A 25,132-nucleotide genomic window follows, 5' to 3' on the forward strand; every position below is an offset into this window, starting at 1 on the left:
TGTATAATGCAACTCAGTCATGATTAGGTCATGCAGACAGAAATAGGACAACATTTAACAAAAAAATGTATAGAGACAATAACAGATCTAGCTACCATCCATAAGCCACTTAAAAATAAAAATAATTTTAAAAAATACTTTTAAAAAAAACTAATTTCTTTTTCTTTATATTCTGATACACTCGTCACATTCTGAGACTGTTAAATACAGACATGGAATTCTGTTAAATGGAGATTTTTGCAAAATAGCATGATTTGCAATGGATTCACACATTTTGTCATGGATTCACACATTTTAAAGATCAAGCATTGTTTGTCCCACCTGGTTCCTTCATCTTAGTTGCATCATCCTTCTTTTGTAAATAGAAGAGTTTGCTGCCCTGTGTATGTTCAGCTAACACAGGTAATAAACAGGAAATGGTGTCCTTTCAGACCTCTTCCTTTCACTGCCACTTTTCTTTCTTGTAGATTCAGAGGCAGTTTTGTTGATCCAGTAGGAAACCTCTGGGGAGCTTGATTATTTCCTTACCAGTATGACTATGGGCAGAACATGATAATTTAAGCTGTGGTTAGTACATTGGGAACAATTAGTACTTACCTGTGCTTAAATAAGTATTGTTAAACAAAATAATACTTTATAAAGCTAACTTTTTTAATTCAGCCTTTTTCAGGCCAGCAGGAGATAATGATCTAACCAAGTAGCTTTGAAGTAATGGGAACAGAAACATCTAAACAATTCTTAGACTTAGTGAAACGGGTGCTCTCATTCATAATATGTTATAGATAAGAAAAAAGTCATAAATAATAAAAAAGGATTTAATTGGGATGGGAAAAGCAAAAAGGCTACTTCAGTCAAATGTCCATTTAGTTTCTCAGATCTGATCATTATTTCAAAATGTGCATTTTTTTGAATACTTGAATTTTTAAACTGTTCAATTTAGTACTTAAATTCTGTTGCTCTTTCCAGTTTGACCCAAATCAAATAGTTAAATCCATTTATTTATTGGAATTTTTGTCAAAAACAAGAAATGTCATCACACTGTTTTTGTTTGTTTGTTTGTTTGTTTGTTTCTTCTACTCTTTCTGATTATAGAATCACAGAATGGCTTAGGTTGGAAAGTACATTAAAGATCATCTAGTTCGAACTCCTCTGCTAGGGATTCCTGACAGGGATGCCACCCACTAGACCAGGTTACCCAGGGCCTCATCCAACCTGGTCTTGAACAACTCCAGGGATGGAGCATCCACAGCTTCTCTGGGCAACTTCTTCCAGTGCCTCACCATCCACTGAGCAAAGAATTTTCCCCTAACAACTAATCTAAATTTTTACATTTTTTTTTTCTACATTGTTCTCAATTCCTATATTTCCTAAATTTTTCTTATATTGTTCAATGGAATAACGATCAAAAAATACCAAAGGATATTGAAACCTATGCCATGTTGCAGTTCTACTTTGTGGTTCACTGATTCAGAAAATTTCTGAGCATTCCAAAATACTTTCTTCTTAATAGAAACTCCCTAAAGGAAATGAAAAAATGATAAAGGGTGTGGGAACTGAACTAGCGTACGGGTTGTGTTAATGTTATAGGGATACATTTTCTGGTGCTCAAGACACAAGGAAATACAAAACCCTTGGATTTGGCTTGCATTATTTTCAAATACAATAGTACTGATTTTAGTAAAATTTGTATTTATTTTGGTAAGCCACTGTTCATATGAATAGCATCACTCACCCTCTAAAACAGTTGTACAAGTGGGTCTCGTCCACAAATAATTAAAGAAAGGATTAAAAACAAAAAACAACAAAAAAGAAAGAAAACCAAAACAAAACACCTCATAGTTCATACATAAAACTATGTATTTAATCAAAGTAATACACAGATTCATTTCTGTAGCCATGGGGCTGGAAAACACCTTGATTGGTTTCAATTTCCTATTAATAATATCAGAGAAATTTTCAAAGGTAATTGCTAGACTAATATTTATTACTTTGGGCGTGACAGCATGTATAAGATATTAAAGTAAATAAATTCACAGTAATTTTATAAATTAAATTGATATTTGTCACTTGATTAAAAGAAGAAAAAAAAAAAAAGGTGTAGACAGCTAAAACCTGTAAAACTGTTAGGATTTATTCAAGACTCACATTTTGTTTTGGTTATCTGTGCTGATTACCAAAAATAAACACATTTGATTAAAGTTGGATTTTCTATATTTTCTACTTCTAGACTAAGTCTCTTAGATAAGAAATAATAAATACAGAACTCATCAACAATGTTATATTAAAATTTGTCAAATACTTTTCGTTTCAAAAGTACAACTTGTGTTTTGACCGAGATAGATAGTTCAAGGTACTCCAGAAATCTGTAGTACTAATGGACCCTGCACTGGGATAAAGTATACACCGCATCCTTGCATCACATGCTTTACATAACTCTTTCGGTGATGGCAAAAGGTGAATGTTTCCATGGTCTAAATCAGAGATGCAAACTGTTCAGAGCAATTTAGCACAAATGTAGCACTTTGGGTTTAGAAGGTCCTCAAGGCATTCTCCGAGCCACAAGCCTTTGGAAATAGTCATTGTACTCTGGCCATCTGCTAATGGCTTTTTTGGAGACTGATTTCTGGTAATTTGGGCTTGAATCTTTATGACATTTTTTTTTCTATGCTTATGTATTTTAAAGTAAAATAAATAAATAAATAAATAATCCCCCGTTTAAGCTGAATTGTCAAGATTCATCCTACCTAACTGCAGATATCTCCAGTGCAAATATCTACATCAGGGCCAGTAATCCACATTTTATTCTTCATGGAGAGAAACTGGCACTTTCAGGCTGTGATTCAGTGCACCCTAAGGTGGGCATCTAAAATCCACTATATCTTAAAGTAGTGGTAACTGCCAAAGCTGAGCAATAAATCCACAGAAATGCCCTAGCAGAATACTTACTGTAAAAGGTTTTTCACATGACCTTTTGATCCCTGATGTGAAACCACTGAGATCCAATCAGAAATCTAAATATAATAATTCATTTCTTGCACACATTCCTTCAGGGCTCTTTAAAGGAAAGGAAAAGGCAAAATTGCTATCAGGAAACTTTATTTGATTCAGTTGCCAGATCATTAAGAAGCACACATTTATTTTTTTTTTCTGAAATAATTTGAATTTCAACATTTAAAATAACACAAGAAATGCCCTGGTGGGAGGAACCATCTAACCCTATATTTGGTCTCCAGGAAAGGCAATAAAAGCAGTTGACTATGGAAGGCATCAAAAAGTGATCACTGTGTGCATTCCACTCCCCTTTTATTATCCCAGCATCCAGAAATCTCTCTCTTTCTCTCTCTCTCCCCCCTCTTATTTATTTATTTATTTATTTATTTATTTATTTATTTATTTATTTATTTATTTCCTTTAAGGTTATATCCTTGTGCTTCCACTTTCTTTTTATGAATCTACTATTATTGAATTTGCTTAATCTTTTTTTTTTTGTCAGACTTCCTTGCCATCAAGTTTTAGAATTTACATATTATTTTGTAAAAAGGAGATTTCATTTCTCTCTTTTGAACTTATCTCCTACTTACTAGTTTCAACAAATATCCCCATCTTTCTCGTAGAAAGAAATGACCCCATCGTTGACCCATCATGACCCCAGAAACAAATGTCTCCATCTTTCTTTGTGGGAAAAAAATAAATAAATAAATAAAATAAAATAACACCAATGTCATTAAAAAAAAAAAGGCCTACATTGCCCTTATCTACTCCCTTTTCAGTTTTTAAACTGCCTGAAGTCTCCCTGTCTTCCCAGGGCTGCTGTTCCACCTGTCCCATCTACTTGATCATTTTAATTAAGCTCCTTTGAGTCTTCTCTCTATATGAAAATACTAAAACAAGGAAAATAGCACACCATTTATTGAATTTCCTGGACACTCTGCACCTAAAGGTGTTTAGCATTTGGAAAGATAGAGCTTTAGTACTATAATTCATCTGAGTGAAAACCTGAATAAGGAATAGATTTTATTTATATCTCATGTCTTAAGGGTAAGGTTTACCCTGGTGGGGTTAAATGGGTCTTAAATGAGTCTTTGCAGAGGTTTAAATCCCATGAAAAGAAAACAATGAATCAGAAACTACAGGAGTTTGATGTGTGGGGTTTTAATAGGAAATATAAACTTCCCAAGAGTGTAAAGAACATGAAGATTAATTGATCTAGTGATGGCCTCAGTTTCCTTCAAGGGTTTTTTAACTAATTGTATATTACTTGGACCTTCATTCAGAAAAAGAAATTGGAAGTCAAATCATGGTACTTGAAAAAAAAAAAAAAAAAAAAAAAAAAACCAGTTAGTAATTACAGTTGCAGCAGTAATGACTTGCTAATGTTTTCAGTCTAGCATGACACTTCCTCATTAGATTTTTTCTTTTTTTTCACTAGATAACTTGTTTTAGTTTTTCTTTATTTTCAGGGAGATATATACAATTTATATTCCAAATATAATATGTGGAAGTTTACACAGAGTGACACACATGCATACAAACACTCACACAAATTGCACTGTTCGACATGGTACGGTCAGGTAAAACCAAATGCTTATACTTGTGTATCAGTTTTACCCTTGCTAAAGCTTGCAGCCATATGCAAATTCTGATAGAGAAAGCCAAGACTATGGTGCAATGTGATGGCCCATGAAACCCATTGGCCCATTAACCTCAGAATGAAATCTTCATGAATGTTTTCTAACTTTTTTTTTTTCTTCTAAAGCAATAGTCATGCATGTGAAATAGTCCTTTCTGACTGCTTCAAGAGATTTTTTAAACTTCCTCCTTTATTCATCTTCCACAGCCTCCATTACTTGCAGTTGTGGAAAACCTTCACATAATGACCTCTTAATTCAGTGCACAAGGCAGTGCAAATCCTTCCTGGAAACAACAGTAACACTGACTGCCAGATATGTGTCTATCTTCTGCATCATGGAACAGCACCTGTAGGTTCTCTCTTCAGTGAACATGTATGTGCTAAAACAAAAGGCTAGAACTATGTAAGCCACAGTAAGAGTGGAAACATCTTACAATGTGTTAAACCCTTCTGAGAAAATTTGTGTAACATTAAAAGCAATATTTAACAATGCACCTAAAAATAAACATTAAAAAAAAAAATCCGCAAACAAACTGAAAAACCCCACAACACAACAAAAAGAAAACAGAAGGGGAAAAAAAAAAAAAAAAAAAAGACTCCTTTGTGGCTAGTAGATTTCCATGTTATTAATGTAAACCCAGAGAAGATTCCAAAGGGCAGGCAATGCCAATTACAACTCTGCTTCCTCCAGTTTCTTACAAAAGAAGTTCCCTAAGCTAATGTGCTGTCTTAAAAGTCAAATCTAGGGACTATTTGTTGCACATTTCTAGTATAGTCAATGAGGATAAAAATGTACCTAAAACCAGTATTTTATTGCAGTGCAAAAATCCTACAGTGCACTAAGCCAGTCTGTATTGTGTGATTTGTGCTGTCACTTGTTTGTTCTTTTTCCTTTAATAATATAACTTAACATTTCATAATGTGCCTTATAGGCATGATACATTATGCCTTTTGAAGGCGATCCTTCAGCAAATCTTTAGTCATATTTGATCTTTGATTTTTTTTGTTTCCTCCTTAATAATTCTACGATTTTTGAAATGCTTTAGCTGAGGAATCGTGAATCAGTCCATGAAAAGTTATCAGTCTCGTTATTAATATCTCTTTATATATTTTTAGTTTATATATTTTATTTTTATATTATTTTTAATGTCTATATATTTGTAGTCAGGGTTGTGTGGTACTCAAACATAACTAAATAGTGGAGAGAAATTATCAAATAACTGATATGGAGAACAGAAAAAGATATTCTAGCTCACAGATAATCAATTTTTGTTTGTTTGTTTGCTGTCATTTATTGCTATAAATGTGTGGAAAATCAAGAAAGACCATATATATTTGAATATGTTTATCGTAGAATCATAGAATGGTTTGGGTTGGAAGGGACCTTAAAGATCACCTAGTTCCAACCCCCTTGCCACAGGAACAGATACCTTCTACTAGATCAGGTTGCTCAAAGTCCCATCCAACCTGAACTTGAACAATTCCTGGGCTGGATCATCCACAGCCTCACTGGGCAACCCCTGCTAATTACCATGGGCAATTAATATACCAACTGGTATTTAACCAACCTCGCAGTAAAGAATTTTTTCCTTATATTTAACCCAAACCTGCTCCTTCTTAGTTCAAAACCATTGCTCTTTCTTGTAAATAGCATGGGTCTTTGACATATCTGAAGGCCCATAATTATTAAAATAAGCAGAGACATCACCTATATGAACTGGACTGTTTTCTTTGGAAAGAAACAAAAGGGAAAACTGAGAATGAAATCAGCAAAAAACAAAAACAAACAAACAAACAAACAAGTATTTGAATGAGCACTACCAAAACTCATGAAGGGAGCCTGATTTCCTACTGATTGGCGACCCATTTTTAAATGGTTTTGTCAGCAAGAAGTGAACTCTGAAACATCTCCTGAATGTGGCATATTTGCAAGAGCTTGTGCTGCTGTGGGTGCTCTGGAGTCTAATACTCTCAGGCTGCTGCCTTGGCTTCAGTTTTTCTGCCTTCAGGTCTTTTACTTCTCCTATAGCTCCTGCTGATCTCTGACTTGTATCCATTTAGTCAGCTTCATTTGAAAGTGCTTGAAATGTATCAAACAGGCTTGAAATGTATCAAAGCTAAATGAACATTTGAACAGGTAAAAATCCTGATTATGTGGACTATTCTCCCATAAGATGACTAGCCGAAAATGGTTCCATCAGCTGCCATTGTCTTATATGATTCTTTGTAGAAAGCTAATATAAGTATATATACATATATATATATATCACAGTTGACTTTTGACTAACCTAGCTTTGTGCTTTATGACTTGTCACTTGCATTGTATTTTCAGCTTGCAACAAAACCATTCTATTAAATATTTTATATGAAACATAGCAATTAATATTTATAAAACATTTTTCCAAAGGTACTAAATTAAGTACTTTTGTTATTAAGGGAAAAAATAAGATAAAAGAACAAACTAAAAGAACATGGAATCATATCTGGGAATAATAAGCACCTTTCTGGAGTTGATCAAGTTAAGGATCTGTCTATTTGTGTGCCCCTGTACAAAACTTAGTGCAGTGATTCTTCAAGACTAAACCTGAGTTTTAAGCAATGCCACATTTTGGAGATAAAAATAGCTACAATAAATACAATAGATTGTGTGTGAGCTCATCTGTAATGTTTGAATGAATAGTGACAAGATGCATCCCTGACATTCATCTCCTTTGTATGATCATAGACAGTATGTTAACATTCAAGCCCCTCTTGTCTCATTCATTTTATTCTGCTCAGCTGAGTCAATGTTAAAATACTGAGCTGAACTGTGAAGCTCTTTTGGTATAGGGAGCTGTCACCCTATTTCAAGAGAATGGTATGATCACACTTAGACCATAATACTTCCATTGAATCTCTGTCATGGGATAGCGGGTTTGAAACTATTCTTTTTTCAACATGGTGGGTGAGTAGAGTGCAAGTACCTTGATTTTCAAAAGCATAACTAGGGAATGCTTGCATAAGATAGAGTGATTTTGTTTGTTTGTTTGATATGGACTAAGTTTATTTGAAAGAGTTTTTATATTTTAAAGAGATTTAGAGGCAAATTTTGTCAGCCAGTTTGAGTAAGCTGGAATGGCAAATGTAACGCAAAAGATGATATGGAGGTGATTATCTGATTATCTCTCTCTGAACAGCAATCTAAAGAGAATACATAAAGTACAGAGGTGGACTTTTTCATATCATGCTAATGATAAGGCAAAAATATTGGAACTAAACATCTGTGGTATAACTTCACCAGACACACCCTTTAATAGTATGCAACTATCTGAAAAACATAAACAAGGAACAACTTGTACACACCATACATGTGGGCGAGAGCAGGAGTGGTACAGCCCCTGAAGCCTGGTCAATACTCAGGAAGGGTAATGACTTACTTGGTCATATGTTTTTTTTTTTCTTTTCTTTTCTTATTCTTTCCAGTTTTATATTCTGTCCAATATTGCTAAAGTTATTGTATTAATTTCTCAGAGTAATGGAGGTTCTATTTTTGAGTCATTTGATTCAGTGATATTTTGTTGTGGTGAGTACTTTTCTTCGTGAACTGTGTTGTACAAAATATCTACTTCTTTTCAGATGATGGGATAATGGGGAAAATATACAAAAACAAAAAAACACTTTGTATTTCTCTTCAGTATTATATGGAGTAAATAACAGCACTCATTTGACTTTCATGACATCTCTGATTTAATGAATACCTGTGACATCAACTCTTGCTTAACTCTGAAATTAAACAGTCCTGATCTTTCATCTCTCACCACATGGCAGTCATTTCATGCCTTTAACAATTTTTGTTGCCCTACTACAGACCTTTTCTACTTCTATTATCTTTTCTTTAAGATGATATGACCAGAATTGAACACAAGATTTAAGGAGGGACATGCTATCAATTTATGTAATGTTAATGCATAATAATTGTTCATGAATCTGGGACATTGTTGAACTTACTGCATATACTTACTCCAAAATCCTGGACAGTTCACTGAATTCAGGGGACAGGGGAGGGCTACTACTCTGCTAAGAATTCAAAGGAACAGAATTAAAAGACTAAGGAATTTATTTATTTATTCATTTATTTATTGAGGTACAGTACATGATGCACCTCAGGAAGATGGAGAGGCAAGAGAACTTGCATTAAGTTCTCTTTCTCTTACTCAGAGCTGGTATTGCCAGTGAGTTGCCAGTGAGTTAGTGAACTCCATAAATGAGTGCAGTTCCTAAATATTGCTCTAATTTTTAGGTTTCATAAAATGAATACCACAAAGATTAGGCTTCCTGTCTCCTACCATATCAGTTTTTCATCTGAAGTTTTCTTCCAGAACGTGAAATATTTCAACCAAAATAAAATACTGGTTTTTCAAAATGATATTGCAGGGTCTCATGAAAGATACAATTTGTCTATCCTGTGCTCCACCTTTTTCTGTCTTTTCTTTTGACTGGCTTCTGTTCCAGTGACACATGATATTCTTACAATTTCATAAGGAATTTCAGTGCACACACAGATTGTAGTCCACTCTAGAACCCAAATGAAAACACTGAGACAATTAAAGTTTTGTGATTCAGATGTTTTCATTTATAATCATATAAATATTTAGAAAGATTCCATGTCACTTAAAGTACACTCTTGACCAAAAACATAATTTGTAGACAAATGTTGTATGTTTGTTCTCTTGACAATTTTCTGTGTTATGATCCAGAATCACTATATATTAAATACATACTGGAATACTCACTCAACATAGATTTTGGCATCCAAACTAGTATTCTGTGTGTAGGAGGCTGCTGTCTTTTCTTTCTTTTCAGCTGGGAAAGGACATTTTTCCACGCATTTCCTAATTCAGCTGCTCTGAGTTCCCTCGGTTGCCTGGGGAAGCCTCTTTAGACACTCTTTAAGTGGTGCATACCCACACAAACACACCATGTAGTGTTACTATTCTTTATGGCAGCTTCCAGGGTCAAAGAGAAACAAGACAAATATGATTTTATAATGTTTCTGTACCTGTATTCTTTAACATCTAGATGTTATCAAACCAGTAAGTTGATCCTTTGACAGTAGAAGACAAACTCTTTCACAAAGACTGGAAAACCAAGACACCATGTGTCCAGCAAGCCACATAACAGGGAAGACACAGACAGCTGTGATGACCTTGTGACACCTTGATAGAAAATTGAATTCTGCCTGACCAAGATCAATGAGAACTTTACCAAAATAAGTGTGTTCTTGTGGCAGATATTTGGGTCCTAATTCTACTTATTCCTGCACTGAAATGGAGGTAGAAATTTGTCTTGCATCCTTATTTAGGCCAGCTGTTAATGAAGATGTCATGATAAAAAGAAACAACACAAGAACTCAAAAATAATTTCTGCATAATTAAGAACCTGCGTACTCACTAAATTACAGGGGAAGTATCATTGCTAGGCAACAATTGTTCATGAAAGATCAACTTCTGCTTAAGATAGTTAGAAGCATAATAAACAGAGAGCAGTTTCAGGTGTATCTTTAAATTCAAAGTAATACAAAGCAGAGGAGTTTTGTGGCCTTCTATTAGCAAGACAAAATTTGGTCCTATGGTGAAAATTAAGGCTTTCTGTTACATAGCATTATACCTTCTGTTTTTACTGTCTTATTAATCAGAAGTTTATCTGTATGCCCTTCTTCAACCCTCCTCAAGCACCTGTTAGAGCAGTGATATTTAAGAGTTCACTATTGTACAAAAAAAACTCCATTTTATCAAACTGCTTTACTGGTGTTGACTGATGTCTTCTGTATTTGTATTTGGTGTGAATACATAATTATGTTTTTGGTATGAATACAATTGTTTGCTTTTATTATTAAAAAAAAAGAAAAATAAAAGAAAAATAAAAGAAAAAAAAAAAAAAAGACCTCCTCTAGGACCTTTCTGAGGGAGGGATTCAGTCTAGTGATGAGAATCACTCTTGCTTTGGTGCTGTGGTAGCTATGGTTTAGGTAATGCTTCTTCTGTCAAGCTTCCAGACCTCTGTGATAAAGTTTCTTGGACAATCTATTCTGTGTGAGAAAAAAAAAAAAAAAAAAAAAAAAAAAAAGCAAAGTTCAGATAAAGCAGATAGAAAGATAGAAGCACACTTAGGAAGTGTGGGTGTAAATGGTCCTTTGAAGATATGGGGTCCTTAAAGTAGGTTTTCTCTCTCATATGAGATGAATTATTCTCTTTTCATCCATCTGGGTTCATCCTGCCATACAGAAAGACTTTCACAAGAAGAATCAGATAAGCTACTGGTCAGGTCTTAAATACGCTATTTTACATCTGTTTATTACAATCTGATGGAGACTGTTGAGTTTCAGACACACTGCACACTGCATGCCAAAAAGCTATTCATTAACACATCACTTCAAGATGCCTACTGTTTCAGCAGCTCATAGAGCTTGGTGGTAAAATCTTCTGCTTATGCGTGGGTTTACCTGATTTGTTGCATCGTGTTGTGAAGCGCAAAACTAGATCATTTTATTTATTTATTTATTTATTTATTGTAGTTGTTTGTTGTTGCTGTTTTATATATATATATATATAAATTCTCAGTATCACAAATGAAATAATGCTTTGTCAGAATTCAAAAATCAACATGAAAACCTTGAAACAAATGTAAAGTGATAACACTACAAAGAATAATAAACTTTTTTTTTTTACTGTCTTTTCTTAGAAGCAGGTGTACAAAGAGAAAAAGAAAAGTATATTTACAGAAATTTGATCTTTCTAACAGATTACCTCTCTGCAATTCAATCAGTTGATCCATCAAAACATGTATATAAATTTCATGAAACTACAGAAGTTTTTCTTTAGTCAAGTGTCTTGGATTGTCAAATCAGACCCAGTCTCTGGCAGGAGCTACATAAGCCACAGGTGCTCATTTTCTACCTAAGGGATTCATTGTTGTTGTTTGTTTGATTGCTTATTTGTTGTTGTTGTTTCGTTTCTTCCTAAACTCAATATTTAATACCTGTATTTTTTTTTTCCCAAACAGTTGTTGTAGCTCAGCTTTAAAAATATTAATGTCTTGAGGTAGAATCATCTCCTGACCACAAAACAAAAGAGGAAAAAAAAAGAAAAAGAGTAAAAAAGAATCCTTAGAATATGTCCTTGTGCTTAACTTGACTGAACAAATGGGATACATACTACACATGAAACATCTCCAACAGACTGTCAAATCTGTGATAAACTTCCATACGTGACTCTTGTGCAAATTTAGGTAGAAAAATAACACTTTCACATAAATATATACATATTACTGAATTTATCAGAAACTTGTCAGCGACTACTGCAGGTAGCTCATGAATCTTTAATAGTTGTTATAAGTGATGTTAACCAAAAAAATCTGGAACATACATAAAAATTTGGGGATCATAGAATCATAGAATGGCTTGGGTTGGAAGGGACCTTAAAGATCATTCAGTTCCAACCCCCTTGCCATGGGCAGGGATGCCACTCACTAGAGCTGGTTGACCAGGGCCTTGTCCAGCCTGCTCTTGAACACTGTCAGGGATGGGGTATCCACAACTTCTCTGGGCAACCTGGGATATAACAAGATTGGGTCATACCAAGGGATGAATGATCCTCCATCCTGACTTTTGGGACATCAAAACTTTGATCCTGGGATCAAAGAAGTGTCTCTGCTCAAATTCTCTGGTAAAGGCTATTTCTTAGGTCAGCGTACAGGCACTGAAGACTCCATTACAGTAGGGACGAATTGTTAAGAAAACAGCCTTGACTACTCTGTCCTTCATGCTTGGGGAATAAGCAACTATGCCAACGCTAGTTGGAACAGCTTCCAAAGGAGGATTTAGAAGTCCTTCCGTGTAAAGCAGTGACTTCCAACTGAAACGAATGCCAGACAATAACCACATTGGATTATTATTATTATATATATATACATATATATATATATTTGTATTTATTTATAATTTCTTTCTGGGAGCCTTATATCCCTAGATCTTCCTTGTCACCTAACTGCCCCAGGATCAACACCTTCCTCACCTTCCTCATGGACAGTAACCCAAATACCACTAAGAGCTCCTATCTTTTCCTTGGAAACATCAGAACTTCCTCCTAGCTTCCTTCAGGATTCCCCACAGAACCATGAAGCTGGGCCCAGATCCATCATAGGTCAGGCAATATCCCAAGTTCCACCTCCAATAGTAGACACCTGCTATTGTGTCTACTATTGCTCTGTGCGCCAAACAAGCCCCCTTCTGCCTTTCCCCTCCACTGCAGTGCTCCTGTACAATATATGCTATAATAGGCCTGAATTATGTTTCTACTTATAAGATTGTACCTTGATATCTTATCCTGTAGTAATTACAAGTAACTGAGCAAGTCAGCATTTGTCCATGTTCTTACTGACCAGTCAATTCAGCGGGAATCATAAGCAACTTGGTTTAACTCATGTTACTGCTTTTTGGTATGAGCTCAAAATCCTGTGCTACATTTTAGTCACTGACAGGTCTTTGGAGGAAACATATAGCTCCTGGACTCTGTATCAGATGTAATCAGAGGTTTACCAAGCACAGAGGAGATTCAAATCCTCCTGAAATCCAGATTTTTCTGGATTTTAATATATGAATATGCTGTCATTTAAATAAACAAACCACCAAAAAAAAAAAATAAAAAAAAATCTACAAACTTTATATTCTACAGAGTCCCATCATTTTGTTCTCAGATTAGATCAAGAATAATTGTTTGAAATTCTCACATCTTTTGTATAACACATACTTGCAGTTTTCTTAAAAAATGTAATTATTGGTAAGTATTCAGGTACAGATGCAATGAAGACATTTCAGATGTACAAGCAATGCTTTGCTTTCTTAGAGTCAAATTATTAGGAATGGGTTTTGCTCCCTGATTGGACTAACAAACTTTTATTAATATTTATGTGTCATATTCAGACATTTAAAATTGAAGTGTCTATATTGAAAAAAAATAATAATCATCATTTACTTTTCAGACATTTACAAGTTTGGGATTTACTCTTTAAGAACATTCATGCTAAAAGAAAAAGAGAAAGAGGAAGGGGAAGGGGAAGGGGAACAAAAAAAAGAAAAAAGGAAAAGGGAAAAAATGAAAAAGAAAAAAAAGTAGTCTAAATTCTGTGTTCACGGATGGTATATAAGTACTGTTCTGACAGGTACTACTTATACAGACAGTTTGTTTTGAAAACTTTTAAACCATTGGAATAGAAAATGTCCCTATTTCTCATTCTTTAGCTATCATAGAATTTATGTGGTGCTTTTAATGAACAGAGTTTCTGCTTTTTTACTTAATTCTATTAATGTCATACTTTAAAGAGTACACTTTTTTTTTTTTTTTTGGTATTTACACTCCTCTTTCTTCATTGAATCACCGTATGGCTAAGACAGGTCATTTCATTTTGGTATCATAACTTCTCTTGGGCATTTTTTTTTCTTCTGCTTTTCTTCTTTTTAACCCTTATTTCCATATTTTTTCATCCTTCTCTTCTGTAGCTATCTCATGTAAAATCTCTGGCACTTTTGACTATTTTTCCTTCTTACTGCTCACCTTTTTTGGTTAGCTACTAATCTAGCCATCCTATGGTGACTCAACCACTTCCCTGGGCAGCCTGTTCCAATGCTTCACAACCCTTTCAGTGAAGAAATTTTGCTTAATATCCAACCTAAACTTCTGACACAACTTGAGGCCATTTCTTTTTGTGCTTCTCACTTGGTGCTTGGGAGAAGAGACAAATCCTCACCTCGCTACAGCCTCCTCTAAGGTAATTGTTGAGCAAAATAAGGTCTCCCCTGAGCCTCCTTTTCTCTAGTCTAAACAGCCCCAGCTCCCTCAACTGTTCCTCATAAGACTTGCTCTCTAGACCCTTCACCAGCTTTGTTGCCCTTCTTTGGACATGTCCTTCTTGTAGTGAGGGGCCCAAAACTGAACACAGTATTTGAGATTCATCCTCCTCAGAGCCAAGTACAAAGGGACAATCACTTCATTAGTCCTGATGACTTCGCTGCTCCTGATACAAACCAGGATGATGTTGGCCTTCTTGGCCACCTGAGCACACTGCAGGCTCATATTCAGCTGACTATTGATCAATACCCCCAGATCCCTTTTTCAGTGGGCAACTTTCCAGCCACTCTTCCCCTAGCTTGTCGCACTGCATGGGGTTGTTGTGCCCCAAGTGCAGGATCCGTCACTTAGCCTTGTTGAACTTCATATGGCTGGCCTCAAACCATCAGTCTAGTCTATCCAGATCCCTCTACAGAGTCCTCCTAACCTCGAGAAATTCAACACTTTCACTGGACTGTATCATCTGCAAACATACTGAGGGTGAATGCTTTCATCTGCCAAAGTATTTCATGACAGTACTGCCTAAAAACTCCAGTCAGGGATCATATATCCTTATCAGAATACACAGCTTTGCATAAAACCTATAATGAAGAACTATTATCTGCTTCAGAGACAACAGAAAAATGCAACAAGAAGTCATAGAAACTGAGAGAAAAGAATGATTGGAAAACAAAACAAAACAAAACAAAGCAAGCAAACAAACAAACAAAAAAAACAGTGGTATGATACTCATTAGCATACCTGCATTTTATAGTCATCCCAGAAAAGGTCACAGATCCAAAACTGCAGTATAAAAATCTAGAAACATCCTCCAAAGATTAGCCTTTCAGTTTCAATGTGTGAGTTGAGCATAATAACTGCTGTTGCCTCATTAAATGCAAAAACACCTATCTACAAGTGATCAAATAGACATCAAGTTAATGCTTTCTGGGAAGGTGCTTTTTCATAGGATGGCACTTAACAAGAGTTCTGGATAACACATGCATTCCATGGTAATCAGCTAGGAGATAATAATAAGGTTTAGTTGCTACTGGTATGAACAAGCTTCATATGATTTCGTCTGCGATGTGTAGGCAAAAGAATGTATTGGTAAACTAAATAAAACAAAGGGGTGGGAAAGCATCTTCCGGACTTACTGTTATATCTAAGAGAATGAGGATATGGCTAAAATTAGAAATGCTGTTGACACCTTTCCCGCAAAATGCCTCCCACCTGTGCAGAACACTCACTAATCACAATTAAATCTCAAGTATACAGCAAAGTGTATGGTTTATCAAAGTGAATGCAGAGAAGTGAATCTTGATTTAACCTATAGAACCTGGATACCTTGATACCTCAACCAAATATGTTAATATAAATGAAATGACAGCATAATTGCAAGAGTTTCAATTATGATAATTAGACAGCATTCATGCTTCATTGATGCCACAATTACACTGCTGTAACTACTGCAGCATCATAGCTTGGATACCACATCATTTGTCTTTCAGCAGTAGGTTGGATCCACAAGTTGGGCTGAATTCCGAACTATTAACTTTAAGTAAATAGAAGTTTGATGAAACAATGTCCCTAATATATGCTCTAGAGGTTTTTAATTTATTGCTACCTCTCCAAATGTAACACATTTTTGGAATTATGTAGAATATTGGATTTTCAGGAGAAACTTTGTCCTTTCGAACTCAAATGAATATTTCAGCATGGTTCAAATGGAACTGAGACTTCCATCCTAAAGGTAGAATGTAGAGATTTGCCTTAAGGAAAACTATTTGGAACAAAAAGCATTTATAATTGTGTTGATATAGTTGCATCTTAATCCATTATCTCTGCTGAGAGGTAGAGATTATTGGACTAGTGTATCACACTATCTCAGTATTTTGCGTTTTCAATCCATGCTAGAACCACAGACTCCTAGAAATATTTTGTCTTGCTCAAAGTTATCTCAGAAATATCTACCAAACTGCTTTGTTCTCCTATGCAGGTATATAACAATGACTCGGTATATTATGACTGGCGTAGTGGCCTCACTCTGATATTACTTATGCCTCAGTAAAGCAGAATTTCAATAGTCACATCTGTTTAATTGTGTTGCAATCAGGACAGGGCAATAAGGGCGATTTCTCCTTTATGTACATGATTGAAACTGGGTCTAACTTCAGTAACTCAATGGAGGAAAGCTGATGTATATGAGAAGAGAAACAGAGCTTAAGAGAAAGAAATGATTCTTGTTATTAGTTGAAAACAAAGCCATTTAGAAACTTCTGAAGGTGTTGACACACAGTCATGCACTTAAATGGAAAGCTGTCAAGCGAAAGAACAACCACAAGCTTGGTCTTTACATAAACAGCAATTACTTGAATACAGGATTTTTAAAGCAGTAACCCTCGTTATGTATGTCTTTTTCATAGTTATTTCCCCCCCAAAATAAATAAATAAATAAATAACTTTTTGACAAATATTTTTCTTAACAAACTGTAAAGAAACCAACAACATTTTTAATGAGATTCTATACATGTAATGAGCCAAGAGAATCTTCACCTGACAAGACCTTCCACATTATCTTTTCTTTCTCACTTGTAAAGTGTATTTCTTGTCTGCTGCCTCAGAGCACTAGGATTCTCCTCTGTGTAGATAGTATTTAATCACTTATCACTTATGAAAATGGGGATAGATGAAAGAGAATATATACAATTTGGAGATCATTTGCCATGGTGAAATTCAAACTAAAGCTCATACATGATGTACAATCAGACAACTTTGAATGATGTGAATAATATACTGAAATCCATAGATTTCAACAAATTTGAATGTTTTCTGTAATTTCTTGCAATTTCCTGTGGAATTTTCCCATAGGAAAAAAAAATAAATCTATTTCCTTACTTTTCTTGAAGATAGAAAGAAGATACTGCTGCTAGTTGGCTAGTTGCAGGGTAATCCAAGCATTTGGAATTCCTCTGATCAATCAATAAATAAATAATAATAGAAAAATTGATTATGTATATGAATTTATATATAATTATACATATTAATTTGTTTGCAAGCATATACATGCAGATAAGTACATATGCAAACTTTAGACTATGCATATATATTCATATATACTTCCACATACTTGCAAAAAATTGTATTTTCTATATGACAATCTAAATAAAACTTCTTTATTTGTAGAACTGCAGATTTAATTCCAGTTGAAGGACAGTACTTTTTGTAATGCTTCATTTTGTGCAGATCTGAGCAGTTACAAGTCAGGCAGCAAACGTAATAGACCACTGTCAGACACTTTAGTGTTAAATGATTCCTGACTGCATGCTATGTGATCCATCTAACAATATTTGTGGAGTGTTCTTGGGGGGGGGGGGGGGGGGAGAGGGGAAGGGAGAGTGAGGAGGGGAGGGCATTATTGCTGTTGTTCTTCTCTGCAAACTAATTTAGAGGAAAGAAAAAATCTGAGGTTTGTTATCAAGCTGCTTCTGGACACCAAGGTAAGGAGCACCATTTTCAGCTTGGTTATTTAGAAGATGGGCATCTAACCTAAGTTATGTTTCTAGACTCTGTTCTGAGAAAGAACTTCTCTCTTCTCCCTGAATCTGTCCCCTTTGCCTAGATGGGGTAACTCTTCACTCCCAAGACAGGTATTTGTAAAGAGCCTTTTATTTATACTGTGCAGAGCTAGCTAACAGCCCAGCAACGTGCCTAGGACCTAGGTGCTCCCTGCAGCTCTAAGCCCTCCACCTCTAAACACGCACATGGTTGAAGTATCTGAAAGACAAGAAGGGCTATTACTCACACTGCCAGAATGTTGCTTTTTACAGTTTGGTGCTCAGGCTAGTGTTATGTGCCTTGGAGAGGGCCCTGACATGGGTGTGCAAAGGCTGTCAGATGAGTGTTAAGGAAACAGTTGAGTGCACAGCACAACCATGTCTTAGCCTCATCTATACTACACCTAGGGTGCAAGACTTAAAGTAAACTTTCTGTAGAACCACATCGAGGTTTCTTTTTATGTAGAACTTACTAAAAAAAATAATAATAAATAAATCTGGGAATACAGTATCACACAGAGAATATGCAGTCAGGAAGCAAATTAGGGATGTGCTTTGTTTGACAGCATGGATGTACCCACAGATGCTATATTGCAATATATTCTATTGCAATATGAGACAAATCATGTCCTAGTTCCAAGAGCCTGTCCAGCTCTTTTCAGCATAGAGAAAACTCATAGAAGAGTTTTAAAGAAAGTTTCTCTGCAATGGCTAAAGTTCACTGAGCTGAATCCCACCTGGTGTATTCACATGCATAGCAGCTGTTATGAAAATCTCTCTACAGCCAAATTTACCTGTTTGTGCATCTCAGCTGTAATGTGTTCAGCTAGCAGCTGAGGAAGCAGTTCAGACTCCAGACCATTAACCTCCCAGCAGTACAGCCAGGAATGGAGACGCTGCAGAAAGTGCTTACTGCGAAGCTTGGCTTTCTGTTGCAAGTCGCCCCACGACTACTTCTCACATCTGTAACTCACACAAACTGTGTATCACTCATTTCAGTAGTGATTAGTGATAAATAAAGATATGTGAAGTTTTCTCCTTATCCCCTGTGGTCTGTTGGTTTTGCTCATTTTTTGGAAGCTCCAGTCTGTAGAATCATCAGTTTGGGTTCTGGTCCATTTTGTGATCTACAATACATGTCCCATTAGGGGAGCAACAAGCTGGAGCAAAGTAGCTGTTGGAGAGTCTTATTAGTTCCCATTTAAAATAATGCTTGCTTTGCCCATTGTTAATCAGCAGAAAACCTCACTGTCTCCAAGAGGCTAAAATTTGCTAACAAATTAAATCCTTGAAGTCTTAGATCCAATGGCAAAATAATCCAAACATTTATGGTCATCTTTTCAGGTTTTATTCATTATTTACTGTTTAATGGTTGACTGTCTATGATAGTTTAAAATTTTAAACTAAGGCAGTAATCATATTTTAATTGAATTATTTAAAGTATTTAATTTGTCACATCTAGGAATAATTTTAATTACTTAATAAATTGCTTTGGTGTCATGTTTGAATCTCATTTTAAGTACTATATTTCTTAAAAAATGACTGCATTGATTAATATTAAAATGTAAGTACTCAAATCAAGCAATTATTTAAGCAGTTAATTACTTAATGTGAACTTAGAAATATGAGAAACGAATGTCAGCTAAACAGCATTAGAGATTGACCCTGAATTGACCCTGGCACAGTCAATATTTTATCTCTGGCCAGTGAAAATGTTCCTGGAAATAAATATAAGCTTGAGTGTACAAGGGAATTAAATATCTACTCTAACTACTTATTTATTTCTGTGTTCTCCCACAAAGTTTCTGAGAGAATATATAAGTAACTAGAAATATTTGGGGTCAGTAGAAGAATTCCAGCTTTCCAGGTAGGACTGCTCAGAAAGGCATGAGGAATGTGATTTTTTTTTTCTTTTTTATTTTTGCCTATGGAACTTTTTTTTGTTGTTGTTCATATGGAAGAAGTTACATTTGCAGATATTTGCTAATAATTTCTGAATTGCTGCAAGGGAAGATATTCCAAATCACAGAATCACGGAATCACGGAATGGCTGATGCTGGAGTGCAGCTCTGGGTCCCTCTGGTGCCAGCCCTGCTCCAGCAGAGCCACCCTGAGCAGGGGGCTGGGCCATGTCCAGGTGGTGGCTGGAGATCCCCAAGTAGGAGCCCCCAGCCCCTCTCTGGGCAGCCTGTGCCAGGGATTCATTGCCTGCACAGCACAGAAGTGCTTCCTGATGTTTAGACAGAACTTGTGTTCCTGTTTGTGCCTTTTGCTTCTTGTTCTGGCACTGAATACCACTGAACAGAGCCTGGCTCCAGCCTCTTTGCACCTTTCCTTCAGCTATTTATAGGCATTAATAAGATCACCCTGATCATCCTGTTCTCCAGGCTGAACAGTCCCAGCTCTCTCAGCTTCTCCTTATAGAAGAGGTGCTCCCGTCCCTTGATCATCTTGGTAGCCCTCCCAGAACTGGACCCAGCACTCCAGGTGCACCCTCACCAACCCTCACCAGTAGAAGGAAAGGATTGCCTCCATTGACCTGCTAGCAATACTTTTCCTAGAATTTGCAGTACAGGATGACGTTAACCTTCTTAGCCACTAGGGCACATTGCTGGCTCACGTTCAACTTGTGTGCACTAGGAAGAGGGTGCACCAGGAGCCCCAGGTCCTTTCCTGAGAGCTGCTGCCCAGCTGCGTGCTCCCAGCTTGTGCTGGTGCCAGGGGCTGTTCCTCCCCTGGTGCAGGACCCTGCACTTCTCCTCATTGAACTATATGAAATTTTTGACAGCCCATGCCTCCAGCCTGCCAAGATCCCTTTGGACCTCATAGCTTGTAAATATTAATATCTTGTAAAGATAAAAATTGCCATCACCTAATCTGATTTTCTGTGTATGGAGAGCAAAATAGAACAATCCACATACTTCTGTTTTAATGCCCAATACCTTATATTAAGAAGAAATAGCATATGCAGACACGAAAAATCAATATGCCCATCCGAAAGGGTTAAATTCAGAGTAAATAAGGAAAGAACTAGAACTGTATTTTTGAAATCCAACATGCTCAACTTCTAACTCTTGTTAATATGCTAAAGTTCTCCTTACAGAAGTTGAGCAAATTGGATGTACAATGAAAGTGGCCTTAAGCAACTACATAGGGGAAGAAATTGATTGCCTAATTTTAACTAAAAGTCAAACAAATTAGTGCTGAAATCTTTAGGGACACTTAATGATCACATGGGGGTTGGGGTTACTTATTGGTAGCAAAGACGATTTAGTGTATTTTTAAGCTTTTGCTGCTTTTTCATTTTATGCATAACATTTGTTTTATCTCTATTAAGCTTCAGATTTCATGGCATTAATCAGCTGCTGCTTAACTAGTAATTAAGACACAGAGCAGGATAATACAATCTAAAAGGTCAGAGGGCTCTCTGATTCTCCCTTCACTTCATTTTTTTTTTAATGCTGCAAATATCAGTGACTTACTCTGAGGCAAGATGAATGCAGCACAGGTGTGAGCTAGGCTGTGCAGTTGGAAATAGCTGATTAGCTCCCTTCAGATAGGTTTTTCAGCTGTGGTCAACCAATGCTGAATTTCGTAGGGGGAAAAAATAGTAATAAAATAAAATAAAATAAAATAAAATAAAATAAAATAAAATAAAATAAAATAAAATAAAATAAAATAAAATAAAATAAAATAAAAATAAAAAGCTTTGGGATAAACTGGAGGTTCTTGGAGGTTCCCTGTTATATTTTGGACAAGCCATCTCTTTAAGGCAGCCTTCTTTTATATTGTTCTTTGTCAAGGATGTTCTTCCTATGTCAATTCAATTGCCAGCAGTTCTGCGGATGATACCGACTGGATTCAAGCTGTGGAGTGACCTAGTGGCAATTGGGGCTGCAGGCAACATCAGGGAGATTCAATACCAATAAACATCTGTCTAAATGCTCATGTGGAATTTGGTGATATATGAACATCCAAGCACCTGTGGTACTATGGGTAAAGTTGGGAAAATGTACAGAAGGAAGTGACTAATTGGTTGCTTTGCAGCCTTAAAGAAATTTAGTGTGAATGGCATCACTGCTTCCAACCTCCTAGCTGCTATGCTTCACCTGGGGTAAAACAGACAGAATAAACATCCCCAACAACAATAAAAATAAATAAATAAGGAACAACAACAACAAAAACTCTGATGTCTTGAAATTGCCTTTCCAGGTTTGATGATTCTGTTATCTTGGGAAATATGTTGCCAGTCTAATCTTATGTTTGTCAGATCTTTCCATTGAAGCTTAGCTCTTCCTACCTTCTGATAACATGCTGTTGTTATTTTGACTTTCCTACAACCCTGCCTTTCTGTATAAAAAGAGTTTCTAGATAAATTCATGTCTTCCTGCGTCCTAAACTCTCTGCCAGAGTCTGATATTTACAGACATCTGACAGGGAATTGGCTCATTCTCTGTAAGGCAGGCAGTAAGTGCTGTGTTCCTTATTCCCACATGAAAAAAAGAAGACAGGTCTTTTTGCTTTTGTAATGGGCAAGGGCAAAAAAGGAAAAGAAGGAAAAAGGAAAAAAAAAAAAAAGAGAGAGAGAGAGAAGAAGAAGAAGAAGAAGAAGAAGAAGAAGAAGAAAACTTATTTTGTCCCTGATTCTAGAACATTTTATGGGTGTTAGTAAATCCTGTAAATATTTTAAGTTTGGGCTTTCTTTGTAGAAGGAATATACATTTGTATGTACATGTATGGATTGGTATATATAATTGGATAAATATATATTTATTGTATTTTTATTTTATTGTTACAAGCTGTACTAATACATGAGAAAACGTTTGTGACATGGTCAGAAAATTATTATGATCTCTGTTAGTACTCACAATGTCCCTATCCTTGCATGATGAGGCTGTGGAATAGCAATAAGGTTGTACATGGGGTCATGAGCCTGGAGAAAGTAAATCTGGGACCTATAAAGACCCAGACTCTTCTTAAGTAACATCTGGTCCAAGAGAGCAAGGTTGTTGTTTTGCCTGAAGAAAAAGATAAAAGAGCTGGTTTAATGCATCCCACTAGAATTAAGTGACGTCTCTGCAGTTTTCTCCTTTCTTAATTGCAAAAGCTAGGCGGTGAGGGGAAAAATAGTGTTAGCAACACTTGGATGAGGCTTATGTGGCCCACCTGTAATTCCCTATTTTGATGTACACTCTTGTACGACCTCAGGGAGAAGAGTTATAAGACTCTCATTTTTAGAAACATTATAGGCACTTATCTAGGACTTCACATCCCCTGAGCTTAGAAAAGTTCATGTTAAGAAGTATATGACTAATTTATTCTAGTTTGTTTTATTACCTTTCTCTTTCTGAGTACAATTATTTGGAGCCATATAAATATTTAAGATCACCTATACAGTAAGATACTCCATATAGATTACTTACATTGAGTGATCCTCGAGCCTAAAAGGAGGCTGGAGTGGAATTCAGATCCATGAATCAAAAGAATATGTCAGCAAGTCTCCTCTGAATTTCTGTTTAAGCAGAAGAGGACACCTTATGAAATGATGAAGCCACTCAGCTGTGAGCAGGAGTCCAGTGTTCAGATCCACATTCTTAGGATAATTATTTAGTTAGTTAGTTAGTTATTAACTTGGAAGTCATTTCATAGGAATAATCATTAGATCGAAGATTGGGACCACTTTCTGCCCTTTCCAGAGTGGATGAATTACCTCTGGGCCAACCAACAAGTTTCCTTTTCCTCTCTTGTCCTTCTGTTTTCCTTCTCCTTTTAGGTAGCTATGCTCAGGGCTGGTGGGCACTAAAGTGGAGCAAGATTCTGCTCACTCTGCTTGATTGGAGTGTGCAAGCAGGCTGTCCTTCCAAAATGTTGTATGTTTGTATCCTTCTGCCTTTTAGACATAGTGAAGCACGCTCAGTTCAGCACATACCCTCAGAAGAGTACTTGGTTCTCTAGCTTATCACATGTGTACTGGAAGCCTAGCTACCGAGGTGGCACCCAGAATCACCACACTCTTACTATTTTGGTACTAAAACACCTATGCTGAGGATCAAAAGTGGGAATCCTGACTTTAGCCCGTCACTTCCTTCTACCTCGCAGACACATAGAATTGCTAGAACTATGGTCTCAGACAGCTGAGTTGAGTCTACTACATTTCAAGAAAGTTCCTCTTTTTGTTGTTGTTGTTACTTTTGCTGTTTATTTTATATATATATATATATAATATTTTTTTAAGTAAAATTACTAATACTGCACAGGTAAAAAAATGATATGCAATCAAGCAGAAGATGTTTCAAAAAATAGATTTATGCTAAAATCACATCTTTTAAAATAAGCAATTCATTGCTCTAATCAGTTTTTCTTTCAGCTTTTGCACCCCTTGCCATTAAAATAAGCAGGATTATTAAAGTGCATAAGCTTAGTCATTAGTAGATTGCTAAAATGCTGTAGTGATTGACATCTGTCTTCTTCTATATTAGTAGCTTAATCTGATGGTATGGCCAATCAAAACAAAAAGTAGGTTGATTATTTGGTGAGTGTTTAGCTCTAACAGATAATTTAACTTGCTGTATAATCAGAATACTGATATTCTTTCAGAATTCACCCCATACAGGCAAACAATTCTGAAGACTTTGTAATTACTGCCCCATCAGATTTGAAGCCTGTGTGTGAGGCCAAACTCATGGTAAAAAGTTGTCACGATTTTTTTCCTCACCAATAACCGTACTGTGATTTATGTATCTACATAAAACACCTTGGAAGTGGATGTGAAGTACAGTTTTGTTCAGTGAGTTTTCCAGCTGCTCTAATTCCAGGAATAAATAAATAAATAAAAATTAAATAAGTGTTTAATTGAAGTTTAGTTTGCTTTCAGAGTGATTCCTTGGAGCCACCTTATTGTGCTTCTATTTTCAATTCCAACCAAAGTGACCTTACATTTTGTAAACAAGGCCTTTGAAGAAGGCAAGCAGTGTTTCCATGCTATTTCACTGCCAGCTGCACTGCCTTTCATCTTTTTTCTATTATAGAGCTTTTTCGAAGGGAACAACAATGAGATTTTTGTAATTAACAGTACACCTTGA

General features: G+C 35.9%; 1 protein-coding gene and 1 long non-coding RNA gene across 6 annotated transcripts in view; one reads left to right on the forward strand and one right to left on the reverse strand.

Moving 5' to 3' along the window:
• Window positions 1–25,132, forward strand: part of TENM4 (teneurin transmembrane protein 4) — a 1,267,116-nt gene that overhangs the window by 200,433 nt on the left and 1,041,551 nt on the right. The gene's annotated exons all lie outside the window — the stretch shown is intronic.
• LOC310892463 overlaps window positions 1–25,132 on the reverse strand; it is a 64,398-nt gene that overhangs the window by 12,019 nt on the left and 27,247 nt on the right. Inside the window, exons 1-2 of one of the 3 annotated variants that reach the window (XR_014578160.1) lie at window positions 2,947–16,078; window positions 322–536 (exon numbers count right to left, since the gene is read on the reverse strand). This is a non-coding gene — a long non-coding RNA (uncharacterized lncRNA). Of the gene's footprint in view, window positions 1–321; window positions 16,079–25,132 lie in introns of those variants that run through there. The other 2 variants (XR_014578159.1, XR_014578161.1) reach the window with 2 other exon arrangements.

Source organism: Anser anser (assembly GCF_964211835.1).
Source record: "Anser anser genome assembly, chromosome: 1".
Taxonomy (NCBI): domain Eukaryota; kingdom Metazoa; phylum Chordata; class Aves; order Anseriformes; family Anatidae; genus Anser; species Anser anser.